Consider the following 21,968-nt stretch of genomic DNA (forward strand, 5'->3'; position numbering starts at 1 on the left):
GAAAGGCAGAACAAACCCCAGGGTTCCACACCAGGTCGGGCTGCACCTGGCATTATTCCAGCCCCTGGCACAGTGGAGGTGAGGTTACATTGATTCGATAAGAGAGCTCTAGAAGGAGCTCCATTACAGAGATAGAAAAAATCAAGAGATGAAAGGAAATGCACACTCAGGAAGAAAAGCCGAGCAAGATAGTGGAGATGGAGGAGGGAGAGAGAGAAGAAAAATATATCAGCAGAGATGTGGAGCGGGGAGGAAGAGGAAGTAGGAGAGGGAGAGAGTGGGAAGGAGGGAGGAAGGGGGAGAGAGGGAGAGAGGGAGAGAGGAAGAGAGGGAGAGAGGAAGAGAGGGAGAGAGGGAGAGAGGGAGAGAGAGAAAGAGGGAGAGAGGGAGAGAGGAAGAGAGGGAGAGAGGGAGAGAAAGAAGGAGAGAAGAAGAGAAGGGAGAGAGAGAGAGAGAGAGACAGAGAGAGAGAGAGACAGAGAGAGAGAGAGAGAGAAAATATTGAGTTTTCACCAAGCCCAAGTACCAGAATAGCAGCTGCTGGTGGCAGCAGGCTGCCCTCAGATGGCCCTTAAATTGGGACTGAATTCAGTATTCTCTGAGTCTAGCGTGTTGGTGTCGCCGAGGACAGACCGTGCTGATCCAAGGTTGTCAGAAAAGACCCAGCTGGAAGGAGACGCGCGCCATCCAAGCATGTGGCTTCCTGTGTCGGGCTCCACACATCCCCCTCCAGCTCCCACCCTGCAGGCCAGTTTCGAACACAGCGCTGAGGAGGTGGCACCAGCCCTGGGGAGGGCAGGAAGCTTCCTGCAGGCCTGAGGAAAGGGGAAGAAAAGGAGCAACCAGGGAAAAAGAGACTGAAGGAATAGGGGTATGGAGAGAGTAGGTGATTGCTGCATTTGGGAAGAGTGTTCTATAACCAGGGCTGTATTTTTGTGTTTCCAGTTCTGGTTAGTCCCTGTTTGCAGTACCTTACGGCTGCATTCCTTGTGGGGAGCTGGTGCGTGCACACAGCACATCTCAGTTGCTTTTCCATCTCATTCCTCTGCCCCCCGGCCATTGTTTGATCCCCTTCCCATTTGAAAAAGGTCTCTCTCCCTCCTTTATACTCTCTGTCTTTCATTTTGTCCCACATGTATTTCATGCAAGAGGAACTACAGGACATTTAAGCTTGTGCATCTGATTTATTTCACTTAACATTGTAATGTCAAGATGCAACCATTTTCCTACAAAACAACTCGAGTTTATCCTTCTTTATGGCCATTAGAGAAAGGCAAATTAAAACAACAGAAGGATTCCAATTTACCCAGAAAGAATGGCTACTATGAAGAAATTAGGTAAGAACAAGTGCTGGAGAAGCTGCCGGGCAAAAGGGACCCTTCTCTACTGTTAGTGGGAACGTAAACTGGTACAACCACTGTCAAAATCAGTATGGAGATTCCTCAAGAAACTCAAACAAGAAATTCCATTTGGTCCAGCTCTTGCCCTTCTAGGTATGTTTCCAAGAGTTAAGATATCATATTACAGTGATCATGCATACCTGTATTTATAGTAGCACTATTCATAATAACTAAACCTTGTCTTGTATTTTTAAAAATGTCAGTAACATATTTGTGATACATAATAATTAGAATTGACACACACTTTCATATCTCTTATCTTGATCGTTTTCCATCGCCTTGCACCCTTCCTATCCTCTCCTCTCTTTGCTTCCTCTCTTCCCTTTTGCCATCTCCAAGTCCATGTCCCTCTTTCCTTCTATCTCTCCTATATTTTACTCTTTTATTTATATTGTGGGTTTCTCATAGAAGCTCGACCATGCAATACTTAACCTTCTGTGTCTGGTTTAATTCAGCTCACAATACTGTCACAAGATCCATCCATTTATTTTGCATATACCTGGAGTTCATCCAGCCTCTTCTCCACCCACCCTCCACTGCTTAGGAGGAGGGGGTGGTCCTAGACACCGAAAGAGACAGTCTCTGCTCTAGGCAAGTGTAAAAGTGGCCCAGTAGGCTCCATGTATGTAGGGTTCCTTTAGGGAAAAGTAAGAGCATCAGTTATTTCTCACACCATGAGAAATGTTCATTAACTAGTAGCATTACAATTATTATTATTATTATTATTATTATTATTATTTTGCATTTTAGGGAAGGGTCTCCAGGGTGTTCAGGGTCTCACTACTAGATTGGACTTGCAGTGATCTGCCTGTTTACAGCCTCCCAAGAGCTGGGATTACAGGCACATACCACCATGCCCAGTCTCAATTGTAGTCTCAGTGCTTCCCTGGAGGCAGGGCCAGCATGGCAGGCCAGGGGATTGAAGCCCCAGCCCCTGTGTCTGCTTGCAGGTGCTTTAATCCACTAAGCTATTCAGCTGGCCCACAAAAAAATTTAAAAAACAAACAAACAGAGAATGTCAAGTTAAATGAACACAGTCCCATCCTTTTTTTTTTTGAACAGAATCAGGGTTTGAACTCAGGCCCTTGTGCTTGCCGGGGAAGCGCTTATTCCACTGAGTCTTCTCCCCAGCCCCAGTCCCATCTTCTTGATCTGTAGAGTCTCCCTTTGTAGGCTGGCTTTCAACTCCCTGTGGAACCCAGGCTGGCCTTGAACATGACGACACCGTCCTGCCTCAGACTCACAGGTTCTGGGATTACAGATGTGTATCACCACACCTTAGCTAAAATTCTAAGAATTTCAGACTTACACCACATCTGTGCTTGTGATTCTCAGTTCTGGATCAATTTAAAAATGTGAATTGGGTGCTGGGGAGAAAGCTCTGCGGCATAAGTGCCTGCCTGGCAAGCACAAGGTCCTGAGTTCAATCCCCATTACTGCATGCCTTGTCAGCCCCAGAACTCTCGGCATGGTGGCATACACCTGTAATCCCAGCGCTGGGGAGGCAGAGACAGAGGATCACGAGTCCAAGCTGCGTAGTGAGACCCTGTACCAAATAAATAAAAAATTATGTAAATTGAAAATTAGAAAGTACCTCAAATTTAGAAGAGAAGGGCAGGGATACTTGTTTATATGCTAGTACTTTGTAAATAAATGTCTTTACTTGGATTATATCTTTATATGCTTTTTTTTATCAGCAACTTTGTAACTGACCTTTATTTTTTTTTAATCACCAGTGGTGCTTCTAGATCTGGAAAATGTGGGGTTTTTTAATTTTAATTTTATTGAGAAACAAATATGAATGAGACAGTTTCAAAGCTGATTAATAGACAGTTTCGATAATCAATACATTGTACACTGTTATCTTCCTAGTGGTTAGCCATAGTACAAGAGGCTCACAGGATATCCTGTCCAAACACTATCAGTACACCACGGAAAATGTGGTTTGAAGGAATTAAGTAAATTTCTCAAGGTCATCTAGCTGGTTGAGAGGAGGAAATGGGATCCGTACCGTGGTCTGCTTGCATTCAAAGCCCATTTCTTGTTGCTTATGGGCATAGACATCTGTAAGTCCCAGCTTCTTAGGAGGCTGAGGCAGGAGGATCACACCTGTGAGGCCACCCTGAGCAGCTTAGTGAGACCCTGTCTCAATGTAAAAAGTAAAAAGGGCTAGAGATGTGTCCCCGTGACAGATCACTTATCTAGCAAGCTGGTGCCTGGGTTCAATCCCCAGCAGTTCAAAACAAAATCTCCATACCTGGTGAGCCCAGGAAGCTCAAGAAAAGCTGCTCCCAGAAGTAAGGCTGAGAAGTCATGGCTAGTGGGGTGAGCACAGGCTTTCAGGACACATGAGGGGAAGTGGTAGGCAGGGATTTCCTCCTCTGCCTTGGTGAGCCTGGCACCATATAGTCAGATGGTAGGCAGAGGTGTCAACAAAAAGCCTAATTCCCCTGGGCTAGGACTTTATTTTTTTATATAACTATATAATAATTTTTATTTTCCTTCTCTTTTCATTTTTATTCATACATATTTGCAACATAGAATGTTTACATTCATTGTACAGAGCTCATACATACACATAACATTTTAATTCCTTTTTAATTTAATTTAATTTTTGTTTGATTTGGCTTTCTGTTTTTGAGACAGGGTTTCACTAAGCAGAAATAAAGTTCTGTGATGTCACATATGTGCAAGTAATTTAGCAAAAATAAGTTACAATGTTAATGTGGCCTGGATTGGGCTAGGACTTTAGAGGTGACACACGATGTGTTCACCTAGAAGCAGACGCTGAGGTGATACATATCCAGAGTGGATTCCAAAGTGGTCTCAGGACCAGTGCTAATGGGAGAGGAGGGAGGCGGGGCTGGGCAAGGGGAGAAGCTGGGCAGAAAGCAATCCAGGTTTCTTCTAGGGTTCTAAACCTGTGAGGAGCCTTCAGCATTGTCCTGGGTTGGGAGGGGAGCTGGGTCTTCCCATCACCACAGTGCCTGGAATAGGGGTGTAACCTTGGGCAAGGACAATTTCTTCAGTTAAAGCAACTCCATGAAAGGCTGATGGGCATGAGTTTCCAAATGCCCACCTTACCAGCAGCTGGGAAAGTGAATCCCAGCGTCCTGAAGGGGCCAGGGAGGGGGCAGCCCGGTGTCCACTGCAAGGTTTCTCCATGCTACTGATGGGAAATGGCTGGGGATTGTGTTCCTGGGCTTGGCAAAGCCAATTTCATGATGCACAGAGACTCTCAGGGGCAACACAGACCATGGACGAGGATTTCCAAGGGGCAAGGGTCTTACAGACTGCAGGAGGAAGCTGGGATGAAGTTTCTTTCTTTTTTTAAATTTTATTTATTTATGTGTGTGTGTGTGTGTGTGTGTGTGTGTGTGTGTGTGTGTGTCCAGCTCAGCCCACCAGGGGGCAGGGCTGGCTGGCATGTGGTGCTGGGGGATTGAACCGCGGTCCCTGTGCTTTGCTAAGCTTGTTCTAAGTGGGTGCTTTAGACCACGGAGCCATCTCACCAGCCCTGGGATGAAGTTTCGAAAGGTGACTTGAAATTTGAATGTGCCCCTCTGCTCCTTGTCCCAATAATATGAGACAGAAAAGATGCCCAGAATGGAATTCTGTAAGGAAATCTAAGGTGAGCATAGATTCTTCCCCTGGCTAGTTTGTCCTTCAGAAAGAGCCCAGGTGCCTAGCCCTGCATGGAGAAAGACAAGGGAAGGACAACTCGGTCCCGCTTCAGAGCTGTCACTTACTGGCTGGAGGTGCAGGCAGAAAGAGAACACGGTGTGCTCCTGGGCTGTCTTGGATGGAGCTGCCAGATTTTGGGGTAAATTAATTCAGAGGAAGCCAGCAAGGTGGGAAAGTCAAGGAAAGGTCCGCAGAGCAGGAGAGACTTGGGATGATGAGCTTTGAATAATGGAAAGCAGGGATCTGCACTCTTGAATTGTCCTCTCACTTCCCCATCCTGCAGCCTCTGAGGAAGGCAGGGTCACCCATGCCCATGGTTGGCCACACTCCAGGGTGAGAGATGACCCAGGCAATCACATAGCCCTTTCCCTTATCTATGACCTGCCCCAGCCTTTGTACCTTGGGGCTGCTGTTCATGGTGCTGAACCACGGGGCAGTTCGCCAGCCCCACCTTTGAAGAACCAAGTATTTAGGGCTTGTTTCTCCTTCCTTGAGAAAGTGGAAAGATGAGCTTCTTCATGGATGGTTTTGCATGGAGTTACAGGAAGCTCCTAGACACCTGGGCCCCTGGGTGGAGCAAGTGAGGACTGATAGACCTTCCCATCCTGCAGAAAGCACAGGATATAGCCACGTCCTTGTTGGCTGTGCACAATGTGGGTGACTTACAGGCATGAACTCCAGGGAGGTTCTTTGCTGGGGCAGAGCTATTCCACGGATCTATGCCTTGATTTTGGAGATGGCAACATAAATTTACACATGAGAGAATATATGCACACACACACACACACACACACACACACACACATACAAAAAGTGGCAAAAGCCAAGTGAGGCCTGTTGATTGCAGACCTTACTAATGTCAACTTCCTACTTTTGATATTGTGCTATAATTACCCTCACATTCCCCTAGAGTGTGCCAGAGGTTCCCCACTACTGCCGTAGAAAGTTTGCCATCACTGTCCTGTGCCAGCAGGAAAGCCAGGTAGGTGATAGGTACTTGGGATATTTTTGTACTGTTTTGCCCGACTTCTGTACCTTCTTAAAGTCTATAATTATGGCAACATAACATTATTTTTAAACACAGGGTTCCCAGTGGGAGTTCTCCTTGAGAGCCTCTTGTCTCCCTCCGGCTTCTTCCTCACCCATTTAGACGCAGCTCAAGTTTTCTGTTCTCCAAAGGAGGTTCCTGCTTACCTACGCCCACTTCTGCATCCCTGTCCTACTGGGCTGTCCTACTGGGCAGTTGCTTCATGCATCTTCCTTGTCCCCAGGAGTGGTGGTTACATGTTCTGAGTCTTCCATCTCCTTCTCAGATCTTGAGGCCACACGATGGTGCTGAGAGGCTCATGGGCATTATTACTTGGAGAAAGAAAGACACATCTTCTGTCTCCCCAAGGTTCCCCAAGAACTGCATGATGAACCCTAGCAGTGCTATGAGTTGTACCCCACTTTACAGATAGAGACAGACACAATGAGAAGGGATGGTAGCAACAGAATTAACTGAGACCCAAACTCTGCTTTCCAGGCTTACCCTGCAAAAGGTACAGACCTGGATGTCAGTTGCTTGGCCTTTCTGACCTCCACTTTCCTCCTCTGTGGAGTAAGAAAAATGTCATCAATCTCACAGAATTCCCAAGAAAGGTCAGTAACCTGTGGAGCATGCTATTCTGTGGATTCTTCAAAGGCAGGACTAGACCTGGCTGTGACAGAGGTCCCCTGTGTGGATGTTGAAGTCATCTGTGAATGAATGAGGAATTAGAACAAATGCTTGCAAAGAGTCCCCACACAGAGGAGCTCTCCAAATGTCCATGCACAACTAGTGTCTTGTTTTGTTCTCTTCATTCCATCCCAGCCCTTGCTGGCCAGGATGAATTGTCATCAGAACAGTGCCAGGATGCTGGAGAAACTCCAGTCCCTTATGGCTTCAGTGGAAGAAAAATGTGCCACCTGCAGTCTGGGGAGCTGGGCATGGGATAGAGGCATGCCCACGATGGGGCTCGCTCTGCGTCTGGACTCATCCTCAGGCCTGTGGTTGGACAGGGCCTGGGAAAGCCCCACTGCCAGAAGTGTGGGTGGTGGGCAAGCCAGGCTCTAAGAGCTGGGCCTGCGGTCCCAGGGTTTTCCCACAAGGTAGCCTTGTCTGAAGGAATCAGGGAACCCCGAGGAGACTTGTGGGACACCACCTGTGGGGCAAAGGTAAATTAATGAATGAGCTTTATCACCTATATTTGTTCATCCCTCATACAAAATCCAGAAATCTATGCTTTTCACAAATGGGAAGGACCCAGTGCAAGCTTGAGAGGGCCAATTCCTCCTCAAGTGGGAAGTGGCGTGAGCCTCAAAGCCCTTCAGTGGTGGGGAGCTCACTACTTCTCTGGCATGGTCATTCTCCATTCACTGGGGCTGGGGAGAGCAAAATGGACCATTCCAGCCTTCCTGGAAGCCAGGTCTGCCTGAGTTGAGTTGAAAAAGGATCTTGGCTCCCCTTGAGTTTGGAAATTTCGGGAGCTGGATGCATCTGCTTGCTCTCTCTCCTCAGGCACTGTGAGCACTGCCAGTCAGGCCCTCTCATGGTGCCATAGTGTCTTCCTTTCCCTGCAAGATGGCCTGCCTGTGTTTTCTCTCTGGCTCCATGTTGGCTGAACTTCTGTCCTGAGCCGTGCTTGAGGACAGGCTGTGACGTCATCAGAGTCACCGTGAAGAACGTGCCTGCATCTTCTGCCCATTGTATAGCCCCGTGTACCTTAAGTAATGGCTCCTATGACAAATTCTGCTTTGAATTTAATGCCAGGAACATGTTTATGTCTCTTGAGAAGCTGGCCTTTTGTTCTGGTGGGGAGAACACTATATCCTTTCGGTTCTACTTTTGCTCTGAGCTGCCAGGAACCTCAGAGCTAAATTTAATGATTAATTGCAACAACCTCAATACTTTCAGGGTAGGACATAGTTCTTGCTTCCCTTCCCACTCACCAGAGCTGCTCAAAGAGAGGACTGTAGATTCCTGGCACAGAATCAACTTGCTAAAATGCAGCTCAACCTCAGACCTAAGGATGAACTGGAAGCCTAGGGTAGGAGAGGGAAGTTTCATGCATCCTAAGCCAAATCTTACGCCAACTAAAGTCTGGGACCCACTGCTATCAGTCATATTGATTTTTATCTCAAACATCCTTTAATGAAGGCACACTTTCCTGTAAACCACTTCAATATCTATTTGGATGTAAGAGGATTTTTTAAAAATATGAGATACATTCAATTGTACTAAATGAAAATTCAAAATGATAACGTTGAACCTCCACATGGTAATTGAAAACATCCTAGAAATGTGTGGTTGTAAATATTAAACTTAGAAATAAATTTTAAATACATCTGAGGATTAGCTTAGTGGTACACCACATACTAAGCATGGATGAAGCCCTAGATTAAATCCCAGGCACTGAGATCAACCAACCAGTCAATCAATCAATAAAAACAGCATCATAAGAAAAAAGAATTAGGAACTGTTATCTTAACAATTATTACTTAGGGCTGGAGGTGTAAATCAGCAATAGAAAGCTTGCCTAGCATGCATGAGATCCTAGGTTTGATCCCTAGTACAAAGAGAGAGAAAGAGAGACAGACAGACAGACAGACAGACAGACAGACAGACAGACAAAAAGAGAAAAATACTTAATAAAGAACAATGACTCTTCTCAAAAAGTCAAAGATAGGGGCTGGTGAGATGGCTCGGTGGTCTAGGGCACCTACTTGGAACAAGCTTGGCCAAAGCGGAGGGACCATGGTTCAATCCCCCAGCACCACATGCCAGCCAGCCCCGCCCCCTGGTGGGCTGAGCTGGCCACGCACACACACACACACACAAATAAATAAATGTTTAAAAATAAATAAATAAATAAATAAAATGTACCAATGATTTAAAAAAAAAAAAGTCAAAGATACATCAAATCATTAATCATGGTTTCCTCTGGATAATAATATTTGAGTCAGTCTATTTTCCCATGTCATAAATTTCTGTAAGGGAATATAAGTTTTTGAATTATAAATAAATTCTACAGTGAAATACTGTGCAGCTTGGGAAATAAATGAAGAAGTTTATTAAGAAATGAAGAGAGATCCAAATTATTTCATTAAATGAAAAAAGAAAGAATAGCATGTGTAGGTTATTAGCTTTTGTGACAGATTAGGAGGAGGTATAAGGATAGATTTTGCTTGCTTACATAGGTACACAGAGACTCCAGAAGGCTTCTTGATAAATTAATAGCAGTGTGTATGAGGGGTAGTGGGAGCTGGGTGGAACTTAGATGGAATGCGGGAAACCTTTCAAAATATGCCTTTTCTTTATTTTTTTCATCTTTGAGCACTGTGAATAGACATGAACATATTTCACATGTGAATATTTCAGATTCCAAGTTTATAGATGATCTATAAAAGACAGTCTAGGGGCCGGGGAAGATGGCTCAGTAGAATAAACGCTTCCCCAGCAAGCACAAGGGTCTGAGTTCAATCCGCGGTTCCGCAAAAAAAAAAAAAAAAAAAAGAAGAAGAAGAAGATAGTCTACTCTTTTATCCTAGCATATGTCAAACTATGTCAACATAGTTAGCACAGTCACACCATGGGGATTATTTTATGAAGGCAGGCGTTTGGTTTCTTCTATGTCAACCATTACTTCACACTGCTTTATCCCAGGACAACCTCCCCTGAAAGGGTCCCCAAAGCTCATCGCTTATGGACAGAAGGAACTACACCTAATGAAGAGTACAAAGGGGACCAAGGAAAGGAGAGAACAAACACTTTCCAGTGCCTAAGAATATTGGCGATCAATACCCAGAGGCAGCAGTTCCTCTTCATCAAGGCTGCCGGAGCTGTGCTTGGCTCCCTCGCCATTAAATGTCACATATTCCTCTGCTATCAGGGTCGTCACAGAATGCACAGACTGGGGCTCAAACTGGAGGAGGCTGCCTCCCCCAGTCCTGGAGGCTAGCAGTGTATGATCAAGGCAGCAGGAAGCTGGGTTCCTCTGAGGCCTCTCTTCTTGGCTCGGAACCAGCTGCTCTCTTGCACTTTTTCATGTGGCCTTTTGTCTGTGGGTCCTCATTCATCTCCCGGTATCTCCTTGAGTCCCAATTTCCTCTTCTTACAAGGACACCAGCCAGGTTGGATTGGGGCCCACACTAATAATGGTCCTGCATCACAATTCTTTCAGTTAAGGGCCCTATTTCCAAAGAAAGTCATTGTCGAAGATGGAGGTTAGGACTTTGCATCTGGGAGAACACAATGCATCCTGTCACAGTCAGCAACACCAGCCAGAAGAGTTTGGAGACAGAGACTTTAGATTCAGATCTTGGCTGAGGTCTTGGTCAAGGCAGAGACAAGTTCTGGCCTGGCAAGATGGGGCTTAGTCTGTGGTCAATCACATTGGCAAAGTTCAATGCGGGCAGAAGTCAGACAAGAAAGAAAAGGAAGAGTATCAGAGTCACCTTTCCATCGCTGGGATGAAATTCCTGACATGCACAAGTTCTTTTTTTTTTTTTTTTTTTTTTGCTTTAAACAATTTATTTAACTGAAATGGACTTAAGTTTGTTTCTGAAGTGACTTCCATTTATTTTGATACATCTTTTCCCCATGATAATTTACAGGATCTTCAAGCCAATATAAATACTTTATAAATATTTGAATTTTTGGGTATACACCTGCGCAATACCTCAGCAGTATCTTTCAGCAAGAAAATACTGAAGAGTAAAGGCTAGACACAATTACTGGGTACAGTGAAAATCTGCTGCAAATATTTCTGAGGTAAGAAGGCACCACATACCTGTTCAACTAAGAAAACCACCCTTACAACACAGGATGATTTTAATTTTACATAGGACCTAGAACACTTAAGCTGCCAATTAGGTGCTGAATGGCAGAGCAACACCCCCAGTTTATGCCATGAATTCATAGGGAATAGGTTCCAACAACTCGGGGTCCTTTCCATTGGTCCTCACAAAGTGTGCATCTCTGGGAGGGGCAGGCTGGCGTTTCAGCTGAACCCAGGTACCTTTCTCTTTGGCTTCCTTCTTTTTCTGATCATTTTCCTTGACACATTTCAGGAAGCCATCACGACTTTTTGAGTGTTTAATATGCTCGATACGCACATTAATCCTCTTGGCAAGTATCTTGCCCTTAACTTGCTTGTTTACAACAATGCCAACAGCATGCTGGGTAACGTTGTAGACTCTTCCCGTTTTGCCATGGTAACATTTGTGAGGCATTCCTTTTTGCACAGTACCCATTCCCTTGATGTCTACAATATCACCCTTTTTGTAGATTCACATGTATGTAGCCAAAGGAACAACCCCATGTTTTCTAAAAGGCCTGGAAAACATATACCGGGTTCCCCTCCTCTTGCCCTTTGTGTTAGTCATTTTGGCAAATTACTGGAAGATAGCGGTTCCGGCCGAAAGGAAGCCATGCACAAGTTCTGAGGGGAGGATTTTTTTCTGGTCGTCATTTTGCACACTTCCTCCTTGCTCGGCTGGCTCCAAGGCCAAAATATCATGGCAGAGGGGAGACACTCAGCTCACAGCATCAGGAAGCAAAGGGTAGAGCAAGAGCCTGGCAAGAGATGTGGCCTTCTGCGGCATGCTCTCCTTTCTCCAGCCAGGCCCCACCTCCTAACACCCCACTGAGATATGAACTCACCAATGGCCTCACGCATGACCTAACACCTTCCGATGACCTCCCCTCTGAACCATGAGCCTTTCAGGGGACAATGTTTTATTCAAACCATAATAGTCATGGAAGGAGAAGAGGAGGTAAAGAAAAAAGAAACAGAGTAGAGGAAATGGTAAAGTAGTCAGAAGTGCTCCAGGCCCCCCTCTCAAGAAGAACAGCTCCTCTGGGATCCCTATAAAATGAAGGGTGACCAGGACTTTCATCCTCATGGCTCCAGACTCAGTACCTCTGTCCAACTTCCTCTGGAACACCTGTGGTGGCCAGGCTTAGCCCTGAAGGTGCTTCCACCCCCAGGACACCTGGCCCCCCGGATATACAGCTGGAAGGAGAGGTACAGTTCATTAAGGAGCCCCTCAACTTCATGGAGAGGAAGAGGAAAGCTCTGAGTGAGAAAAATCATTTTTTTAAATTTTTATTTATGTGTGTGTGTGTGTATGTGTGTGTGTGTGTGTGTGTGTGTGTGTGTGTGTGTGTGCGTGTGTGGCCAGCTCAGCCCACCAGGGGGCAGGGCTGGCTGGCATGTGGTGCTGGGGGATTGAACTGCGGTCCCTGTGCTTTGCTTAGCTTAGCTTGTTCTAAGTAGGTGCTTTAGACCACTGAGCCATCTCACCAGCCCCAAGAAAAATTATTTCTTAAAGCCAAACACAGCTGGGACTTGAAACGTCATGTTTCCCAGAGCTGCCATGGGTGACGGACTGTCCTAGGTCATGAGGGACCCCGCAGCAAAACAGAAGGAAGTATAGACTTTAGACTGTGGGGTCTTTGCACCCAGGTCAGAGCCAACAGGTTGCCTAAAGTGAGATACAGAATGACTTGTAGGATTGGGGCAGATGACGAAGAAAACCCTTCCCAAAGAGGGCTGCAAGAGGACAAGGGGATACACATCAAGCACAGCGAGTCTGGGAGACAGCTGTCTCAGGAAGACTGTCCCTACAAAGGACAGAGAGCAGCATAAATTATGACTTAACACTCCTGGTGAATCTTGATCTGGTATCTCAGTGTTCTGGCTGCAGGCATAAATGCCGGGCCTGCAACGGATGGATGGATGGTGTGCTCAAAATGATGAAGCATCTCTCCAACCCAGATCATGCGGGCCTGTTTTATGCTCAGTATCCATAACAAGGACGTGTCTTGCCATGAATGATAGTTCAGAGATGGTGGATCAACCTGTCTCCATTATGTCTGCCCCAGCGAGGGGAGCCAGGCAGGACAGGGCTCAGAGTCAGAGCAGCTCACTCTGGGCGCCCAGCGAGGGCTCAGGGTACACTCTCCTCCTTGCCCATCCCATGCATCTCGCCACCTCTTGGTTGTGGGAGGAGATGCAGAATGACTTTGGGCCCTTGATGGCAGCACGGTGGTGGGGGTGGGGGTTATCATTTATCTCAATCTGGTTTTATTTCCTGTGGCCTGGGGAACCTCCTCTGCAGACCCAAATGTGAGGGCTAGAGGCCTGTCCCCTTGGTCATGAGCATGGAGAGCATCCCAGAGAAGGGTGCACCCTCTGGGGAAGGCACAAGAGAAACGTAGGAGCCCAGAGTGGCTGCCAATCTGCTGGGCTCGTTTGACAATCTGTTTTTACTCCCTGATCCTGCTCTGTCTGATATCCAGAAGAAACCTTCTCAGGACTCTTTTCCATCCCCACCCATTTCTTCTGCCTTGAGCCCATCCAGCATGCATTCTGCTCTTTTAATCCTCCAAGCCTTTTTTTTCCTGTTCTTACAAAAGTCAGATTCAAGCTCTGCCTCCTCTAAGAAGCCTGTTCTGCCCACTCCAGGCTGCATGGAGTTCTTCCATCCCTGAGCTCTGGCTCTTCCTTCTTGCTGTGAGAACCACACATCACCTTGAGTTAATGCCTCAGTATTTTGCTCATGTCTGATGGCTTTGTAGGTTTCAATTCCCAACAAAACTATAAGCTTCTTAAAGTATTACCTTAAGCTTCATCGTGAGCCCCTGCCCTTCCCAGGCACAGAGTAGATGCTCAATAAATGAGAACAGAAGAGCAAGCCTGAATTGGATCTGAGTCTCTTCTCTCCCCGCAACCTGGGAATTTGCCAAACATAAAGAGGTCACTTTCTCAGCCTGCCCCGCTGCCCAGCACAGAGAACTGGCACAGGATGTAAGGGGAATTGGGACCAGCAAAGTTGGCCAGTTCGTCCATCAAAGCTAAGCTAAGCTGGTTCTACTGGTAGACGCTGGCAAAGCAGGCCTGACCAGGTGTTCATGACAAGCCCAGGGATTCTTGCGTGAACCTCCCCACAGATTCCGAATATCTTATCCCCTGTGGCAATGAGGACAGGGTGTCACTGTGGGCTCTGAGTCACTCTATCAGAGCCTCTGGAGAATCTAAACTGTTACCTTGCAAGGCTCAGAGAATGGCCCTGATGTCTGCTGTATGTTGGCCTAATTGAGGAGGTCCTTAAAGTCCCCTCCTGGGTGAGGAGCAGGCCTGTGATGCTGTCTACCAGGCTTGCTTTCTCTCCCAGTGCTGGCCAGCAGGAGCCTGTCACCCACTGAACCCCCTTCTGTTCCTCTTCGTAAATGCCACCCACTTTTCCCTGTGTGATGACAGAGCTATTGCTTAATCCCCCTGGGCTTGGGTAGGACAAGAGTTCCAGGTCCATGTGACCAATCCTGTGCAGGAGGGATAGATGTGTTCTTTGGGAAAAGGAGATGCCAGGACACTTATGCCTATATCTGACCACCCTCATTCAGGAAGTTCATCCTCATACCTGCCCTGAGCCTCTTTCAGAGCAGCCAAACCTCGGTTTGCTCACTGTCTCTCTCTCTGTGCTCAAACTTGTTCCCTGGCCTGCTCTGTCAGTTTGTGGCCAGGATGGGGTCATCCTGTGACCTCACTTTAAATACCAGAGCCCAGGGAATGGCTTTTATCATCCCCGCCAGTGGGTTCCATCTGTCTTAATTACATTTTCGATTTTGTCACTTGCCGTCACTTCGTGTTTCCTTCAGCAGCTGAGCATGCCCATGAGGGCCTGAGGGGTCCCTGCCCTTTCCGGGCTACTCAGCGGTTCCTGGCTCTATCACTCAGGACTGGCAAATTGCTGGCACCTGCCCTGGGGCTCGCTGCAGAGCAGTCTGAGCAATCGCCACCCCCATTCTCTGCCCCAAACTAAACAGCCTTGGCGGCCACCCAAAGCCTTGACCTGGGTCGTCCTGGCTGCCAACTCCAACCGGCTGTCCGCCTGCCCACCTGCCACCTGCCTGTAGGTTCCAGGGTGACCTGGGGCTTGCCTCCAAATTGCTCCAGAGAGCTGTGGGTGCACCAGGCTGCCTGTGCTGGGCACCTGCTCAGCTGGCCTCTCGCCGGGCTCGGCCCATTCTGAACTTGCTTGGAGTATACAAAGTGTTCCTTCCCTCTGTCCAGCCTCTTCCACTTGAGGGAACACAGGCAGAGAAGAGAAGACCCAGAGGCAAATGGAGGCTAAACATGACACAAAGGAGGACATGACATTTGTACTATGCTAGCCTTTCGTTTTGGTTCATTATCTGAGGAACTAATGACATTGAATGCATTGGTATGGGCTGAACCCACCTTTTTAAAACTACCCTCAATGCTGGCCCAAACTGAGCTTAGGATAGGTCCTACATGGAGCTCTGAGCCTAACTGTGCTCACAGGCTGGTCACTGTCCAAATCTAATAATCAGACCATGCCCCCCATTTCTTACCCTGAGCAGTCCAACTTTGGCAACAGACTAAATATTTCTATTTTTTTGAGACAGAGTCACACTGCGTAGTTCAGGTTGGTCTTGAACTCACTATGTAGCACAGGCTGGCTTTGAACTCGTGGAAATCTTCGGGCCTCAGTCTCCTTATAGACATGCACCACCATGCCCAGAACAGACTGAATCTTTTTTTTTTTTTTAATTTTTTTTTTTTGATTTAGTGTGTGTGTGTGTGTGTGGCCAGTTCAGCCCACCAGGGGGCGGGGCTGGCTGGCATGTGGTGCTGGGGATTGAACCGCGGTCCCTGTGCTTTTTGTTTAGCTTAGCTTGTTCTAAGTAGGTGCTTTAGACCACTGAGCCATCTCACCAGCCCAGGACAGACTGAATCTTGACTTTGGTCTGTACATTACAGAAACCCTGACCCTGGTATATACTCCCTAAAGACAGGAAGAGGACAGCTGGCTGGATGTGGCCCAGCCCTTGTGCCTATGTACAGGTCCATAGCAGTCTCCGCCTCCCCAGAAAGCCTTTCTCCTCCTCTCCATCTCCAGCTATTGCTCCTCCAGGAAGCCTCCCCAAACATACCCCACCCTGTCCTCTCTCTCCACCATCCCTGAGCATAAGCCCAAAGTCCCCCCCGCTTTGGCATCAGCCACCCCCAGCCTTGGATATGGCTGCCTCTGTCAGTAGAATATTTACTGCTGCCTTCCTGGTGGCCAGGTTGAATTGATACTCAGGGTTGTCATCAGCACACATGCTACAAGCGACACCTCTCAGGCCTCACTGTACACCCCACGATGGACACAGGTTAGTCTGTTCAGCTGACAACTTCAACAATGTTACATCTCCTTCATGCAAAGGTCCCAGCTCCTGTGGCCTTTCTGTGACTGCTGCCATGATCCACTGGCTCCTTGTCCTTATCCCGGCTGGCAGGAAGCAATGATGGAGTCTGAGGTTCTTCTAGACTACTCCATCATCACCCACCCTCCCCAGGGTTCAGCCAGGGACCAGGAGCGTGGCATCACTTGAATGCTGGTTGGAGGTGAGACTCCTGAGCCCCCCCCTGGACCTGCTGAATCAGAGCATGGAGTTTAACAAGCTCTCTAGGGGGATTCCCTGCTCCCATGCATCCAGGAGGGGCTGCACCACACCATGGACTGTGTGCGTTGGACCAACTGTCTGGGGTCTTTTATCTCTTTCCAAAGCTTGTTCTAAAGCCAAGGAACATTTGTTTTTCTTTTAATCCCCCCTTCGCTTCCCCAGTAGGGTTTACCAGATTTAAATAAAAACACAGAACCCTATTAAATCTGAATTTCAGATGAAATTTTTCTTTTGGTATGTATATGGCCAGTGGAGTATTTGCAATGTAGCTTTACTACAGAATAGTTTGTGTTTCTCTGAAATCTAAATGGAATTTCTGTTTTAGCGAGTAGTAAATGTTTATCTAACTTGTGTTTTATCTGTAACCCTATTCTGGCCCCTGCCCAGTCTCTGGCCCATACACCACAAGCATGCCCCACACTTGTGTAGACAGTTCTAAGCCAAGGAAGCCTGCTCAGCCACCTCGCCTACTTCCTAGGTCTGCTTGCTACAATAAAGCTGGTGAGATGCGCTTGAAAATGTGTTTATTACAGTCATTGCCACCGTTGCCTTCACCCGAATGGCCTCAAACACATCAAAGCTAGGCTTTTTGAGCATTTGTGCCTGTCAGTAATTCTTTTATATTGCTCAGATCAATCTGGGTTTAGCACATTAGGGCAGATGTCATTATATTATAATCATGTTATTAGTATTATTACCACCACTATTGATATTGTTACAGTATGCCACTTTTAGATCATTGTGACTATTTTCCCTGCAGAGAATTTTATGTTCTTGTCAGTGACTTCATTGTAATAATGAAACCCAAGCCTTCCCCCAGGGTTCTGAATGGCAACTTCCGGGAAGCCCTGCCACCCCCTCTGGGACCACAGCCACCAGTAGGCATGAACAGTGCAGGTTCTTGAGTCTTCATTGGGGACAGAGATACAAAGTTAAGGTTTTGTTTTGCTTTAGTATTGGAGAATGAACATAAGGTCTTCACTTTGAATTACCAACCCAGCACTTGTTTTATTTTGAGACAGGATCTTACTAAGTCAGTAACTTACCCAGCCTGGACTTGAACTTGCAATCCTCCTGCTTTGGTCTCCTAGAGTGCCGGGATTGCTAGCATGCACCACCACACCCAGCTACAAGGTTAATTTCTCAGCCAAAAGTGAAGTTCTCAGAATGTGATCCTTGGGCTGCAGCACTAACACCACCAGGGAGCTTGTTAGAAACACAGGTTCCTGGAGCAATGGACACCACATCGGACTGCAGATCAGAAACACAGATTCCTGGGATCTACTCCAAACCTCTTGGATCTGACACTGGAGGCGGGGCCCAGTAATCTGTGTTCCAGCTGATTTGATGACTTAAAGGTTGAGTCTCGGCAGCGCATCCAGAGGTCCTGTGGATCTGTTTTTGCTTCAACAGTGTTTGGACGGGACAGACCCGGGGACTCCCTCTTTCATCTTCCCATCCACTCTCCAGGTACTAGTTTTGGGATCATCTTCTCGACTATCTCCTCCTTCCAGGACAGACAACACTGTTCTTTTGTGGGTAGTTCCTTATTGCTGATCAGCTATGACCTCTCAGATTCAGCAGAATTATTCCACCGAGGTGGAGGCTGCTGCCAACCGCTTGGTGAACCTCCACCTGCAGGCCTCCTACACCTGCCTCTCTCTGGGCTACTACTTTGACTGGGACGATGTGGCTCTGGAGGGCATGGGCCATTTCTTCTGTGAGCTGGCCAGGGAGAAACGCGAGGGTGCCGAGCATCTCCTGAAGATGCAAAACCGGTGCGGCGGCCGTGTACTCTTTCAAGACGTGCAGAAACCATCTGAAGACGAGTGGGGTAAAACCTTGGACGCCATGGAAGCTGCCCTGGCCCTGGAGAAGAACCTGAACCAAGCTTTTCTGGACCTTCATGCCTTGGGCTCTGCCAAGACCAACCCCCATATCTGTGATTTCCTGGAGAACCACTTCCTAGATGAGGAGGTGAAGCTCATCAAGAAGATGGGTAACCACCTCACCATGCTCCGCAGGCTGGTAAGCCCCAGGCTGGGCTGGGAGAGTACTTCTTTGAAAGGCTCACCCTTAAACACAACTAGGAGGTTAGAGCCTGGCGGTCTCAGAGGGGCTCCTGCATCACCCGGAATCAGGGCTTTGCCTAACCTTCTCCCTCCAGCCTTTAAGCAGCTTTCTCACCTTTCTGGAGCCCTCTCCCAAATCTTGGACCAAAAGAAAATAAACCCTTTTGCAGCAAAAAAAAAAAAAAGTTTGAGTCTCACTTCTCTAGGTGGCTGAGAGAGGATGTGGGACTGACTGTCTGACAATCGTAATTGTGTTGTAGTCACTGGGATCCAGGGACATAGAGGCAAGGAGTAGAGAGAGAATGGGACCAAGGGAAAGAGAAGAATGGTGGCAGACTCATTGTCAGGAACCTGTGGCCTAGGTCTTCCTTGAGTCCTAGGTTCCCCAACCAAAAAAAAAAAAAATTAATTTCCACAGGAAGAGATAGAATGAGAAGAGAGGGAATGTCAGATGCTGAGGTCCTGGGACCTGGTGGCAGTAGGGAAGTTTGGCTCAACTAGAATCTGTGATTAAAGGGAAGATGGCTCAAAGCTGGATCATAGAAGCCCTTAGATGCCAAAGGACCCATTCTGATTCGGGGCTTTGGAAGCTGTGACCGTTTTTTTTAACAGAGGGGCAGAGACAGGGCTGAGTTTGTGCAGCACGGGAAAAGTGAGATGAGCTGGGGGTAGAGGTGGGGGCTTCAGCCTGGCTCTTCTAGCCACACGGGTGGCCCTGGGCTTGCACAACACACCAATGCCACACTGGCCTGGCTCTAGGAGAACAGTTGGTGTTCCAGAAAGATGAAAGCCCAGTTCTGGCTCACTGGACTTGGCAGGGGCTCGGGACCTGTAACAGTCACAGCTGCGGTGGCCCCTAGTACCCCAGTAGGCCACGGGCCCGAGATGCCCAGCACAGGAGTTGCTCTGGAAGCAGCCCCTGCCATAGACATTGCTGAGGGTGGATGCTTTGGGAGAGAGGAAGAACTGAGAAGGAACATGGCAGAGAGAATGTGGCCTTGTCCCTACTTAGCCTCCCTGACTGACCATTCCTGGAGGAGGAAATGGGGGACAAGGAAAGAAGAACTATTTGTACTGCTCTGCTCATGATCCCTCATCACCTTCCCTGGCCCTGGCCCTGCCTCAGGGAACTCTCTTAGAAGAGCACTGAAAGTCAAAGAGCATCACATTCATGGCCCCTTGTGGACCAGTGACTTGCAAACTACAGGGGTGACATCCCCTTCTGTAGCCACAAAAACAACCCCTGGAGAGTCTGAATGTCACTTAGTGCTTGGGGTGGGTAGGGCAGAACCAGTGCATTGATAGCCTTGTTGTGACAACCAAGCCAATGGTGGTGTACCTCCAGTGCTGGGAGACATGAATCTCATGTGCAGAGGTCTTGATAGAAGGTCTCTATCTAAGGGGCTCCCAGTGGTTATTGATGAATGAATGCTCCATCAATGGTAAGTGCACGGCCACTGTGACCCAGATTCTTCTGTTACACTGTGGCCCCCTGTACTCCAGTCCCTTGGGGAAAGAGCCATGGTTGCTAGCAGGTGACCTATAGAAAGTGCCTCCCCTGCTTTCCACAGTCTCACCCTATTGACATTGGATCCCCTGGGGAAGGCCCTGTTCCCATTTCAACAAACCAAAAGCTAGAGCCAGGCTGGTCACTAACTCTTATGCACATAGAGGAGCTGATATAGCACGAGTTCACCATGGAAAAGAATTTGTCTGTCACAGAGACATAGTGAGCCCCAGAATCTAGGTGTCTGGCCTGTGCTGTAGCATCTGTCCCTTTGCACCAAGCTTTTGATCTTTGGGACCATCCTAGTGGGGAGGAAGTTATGCCTAAGATCAGGGGTTGGTACCATGAGACCAGAGCTCTGGCACTTCAGATTTCCCTGTCCCTCAGTCCCCCAGAAAAGGACTCTAAACCCACCCCAGGGGCTCAGGCCCTTTAAGTACATGACCCACACCTTGGGGGAAGTTATTTGAGACCATGGCCTCATCTCGGATGGCATAGTGCTTGAGGGCACCATCTGGAGCCAGGGTGCTGGGACTCACATTCCTATTCTGTACTTGCGACTGCCACTGACCTTGGACAAGTCCCCTAACCTCTCCACGACTCTATCTTATGTCTTCAGAAGTGAAATACTGACTGTCTCCTAGAGTTTCCAGGAGGAAAGAATGAAGTTCTTTTTGTACAGGACCCTGAACAGTGTCTAATACACTGTAAGAGATGGATCAGAGTTGAATATATTTGTGCTGTTGTGGTTTGAGCAGCTGAGCTAGAGACAGAGACTTGGGTGCCTGAGATTTATGGTGGGGGCCCTCAGAGTGAGGGAATGACTTCAGTGAGGGCATGGTCTTTGTGGCACCTGTCTGGATCTCACTGCCCCCCAAGAGTCAATCGTACCTTAATGCAAGGAGTTATGGGGGCAAAGGAGAGGGAGTATAGACTTTTACCTGTACCGCTCAATCCTGTCTACCAGATGGGCAGCCCCAGCAAAGGGGGTTCCATTGGGCACCAGTGGTGTTGGCTCAGAGCATCAGGACCTCTCAGTTCTCCCAATTTTGATTGATAGAGAGGAAGGTGTTTGTCCTTGGTTCTGATTCTTCTACTGCCAGCTGGGCTGGGCTTCTTCCTCAACTCACACTAAGTGAAAACTCCCAGCAACAGCTGGAGACATGTATCTTCATCCCTGGCACCTCCTCTTCAGCTCTTACCAGTTTCTCCTTAGAGGAGGACTCTCCCGAGGATCCCCAAACTCCAGAGGACCCCTGAATCCAGAGCTTCAAACTCCTGCACTTAGGCAGGTCTCCAGCCTTCGGGCAGCCACTCAACTTCAGCCTCTCCCTTTCCCACCCCCTCTAAGTCCCTTGGGGCAGGGACTTCACCATATAGGAATTTTCTATCACCCCATGAGCGCGTTGGAGGAAAATCGGCAAAATTAATTGGAAATTAAAGCCACCAAATGAGCACTGAATTAAGAAACCATTAACTCCAAATGACTGCTGGAAGGGAGCGGAAGTTAATTACAAAGGCTGCCTGGTTATTTTGTGTTTTCTGCATTGAGGTTATTGTCTTAGATCCTGATGCCTGAGTCTGATTAGCATTTCTGTGCCTATCAGTGTTGCTTTGGCAGGTGGTAGGACCCTCTCCAGGCATCCTGGAAGTCTCTCCCTTCTTGGGATGGAGCCTCCACCCCCACACATGCACTGCCTGACCCACAGCAGCACCCCACCTCTGCCCCTGCCTCACAGCCCTCTAAGGGAAGTCATTGTCAGGGGCACCCTGGGGAGTCCTTGCCCACACACTGTCATTGTATAATG

At 47.8% G+C, this 21,968-nt stretch overlaps 1 long non-coding RNA gene and 1 pseudogene across 1 annotated transcript; both read left to right on the forward strand.

Moving 5' to 3' along the window:
* The first annotated feature begins 251 nt into the window (after positions 1-251).
* LOC111816085 lies at positions 252-18,046 on the forward strand. Its single transcript, XR_002820596.1, has 3 exons — positions 252-261; positions 13,286-13,291; positions 17,964-18,046. It is a non-coding gene; the product is annotated as an uncharacterized LOC111816085 (long non-coding RNA).
* Positions 18,047-18,144: 98 nt separating this feature from the next.
* Positions 18,145-18,671, forward strand: LOC101591073 (annotated as a pseudogene).
* Positions 18,672-21,968: the final 3,297 nt, after the last annotated feature.

The sequence above is a fragment of the Octodon degus genome, unplaced genomic scaffold, assembly GCF_000260255.1.
Source record: "Octodon degus isolate 3935 unplaced genomic scaffold, OctDeg1.0 scaffold00026, whole genome shotgun sequence".
NCBI classification, from domain to species: Eukaryota; Metazoa; Chordata; class Mammalia; order Rodentia; family Octodontidae; genus Octodon; species Octodon degus.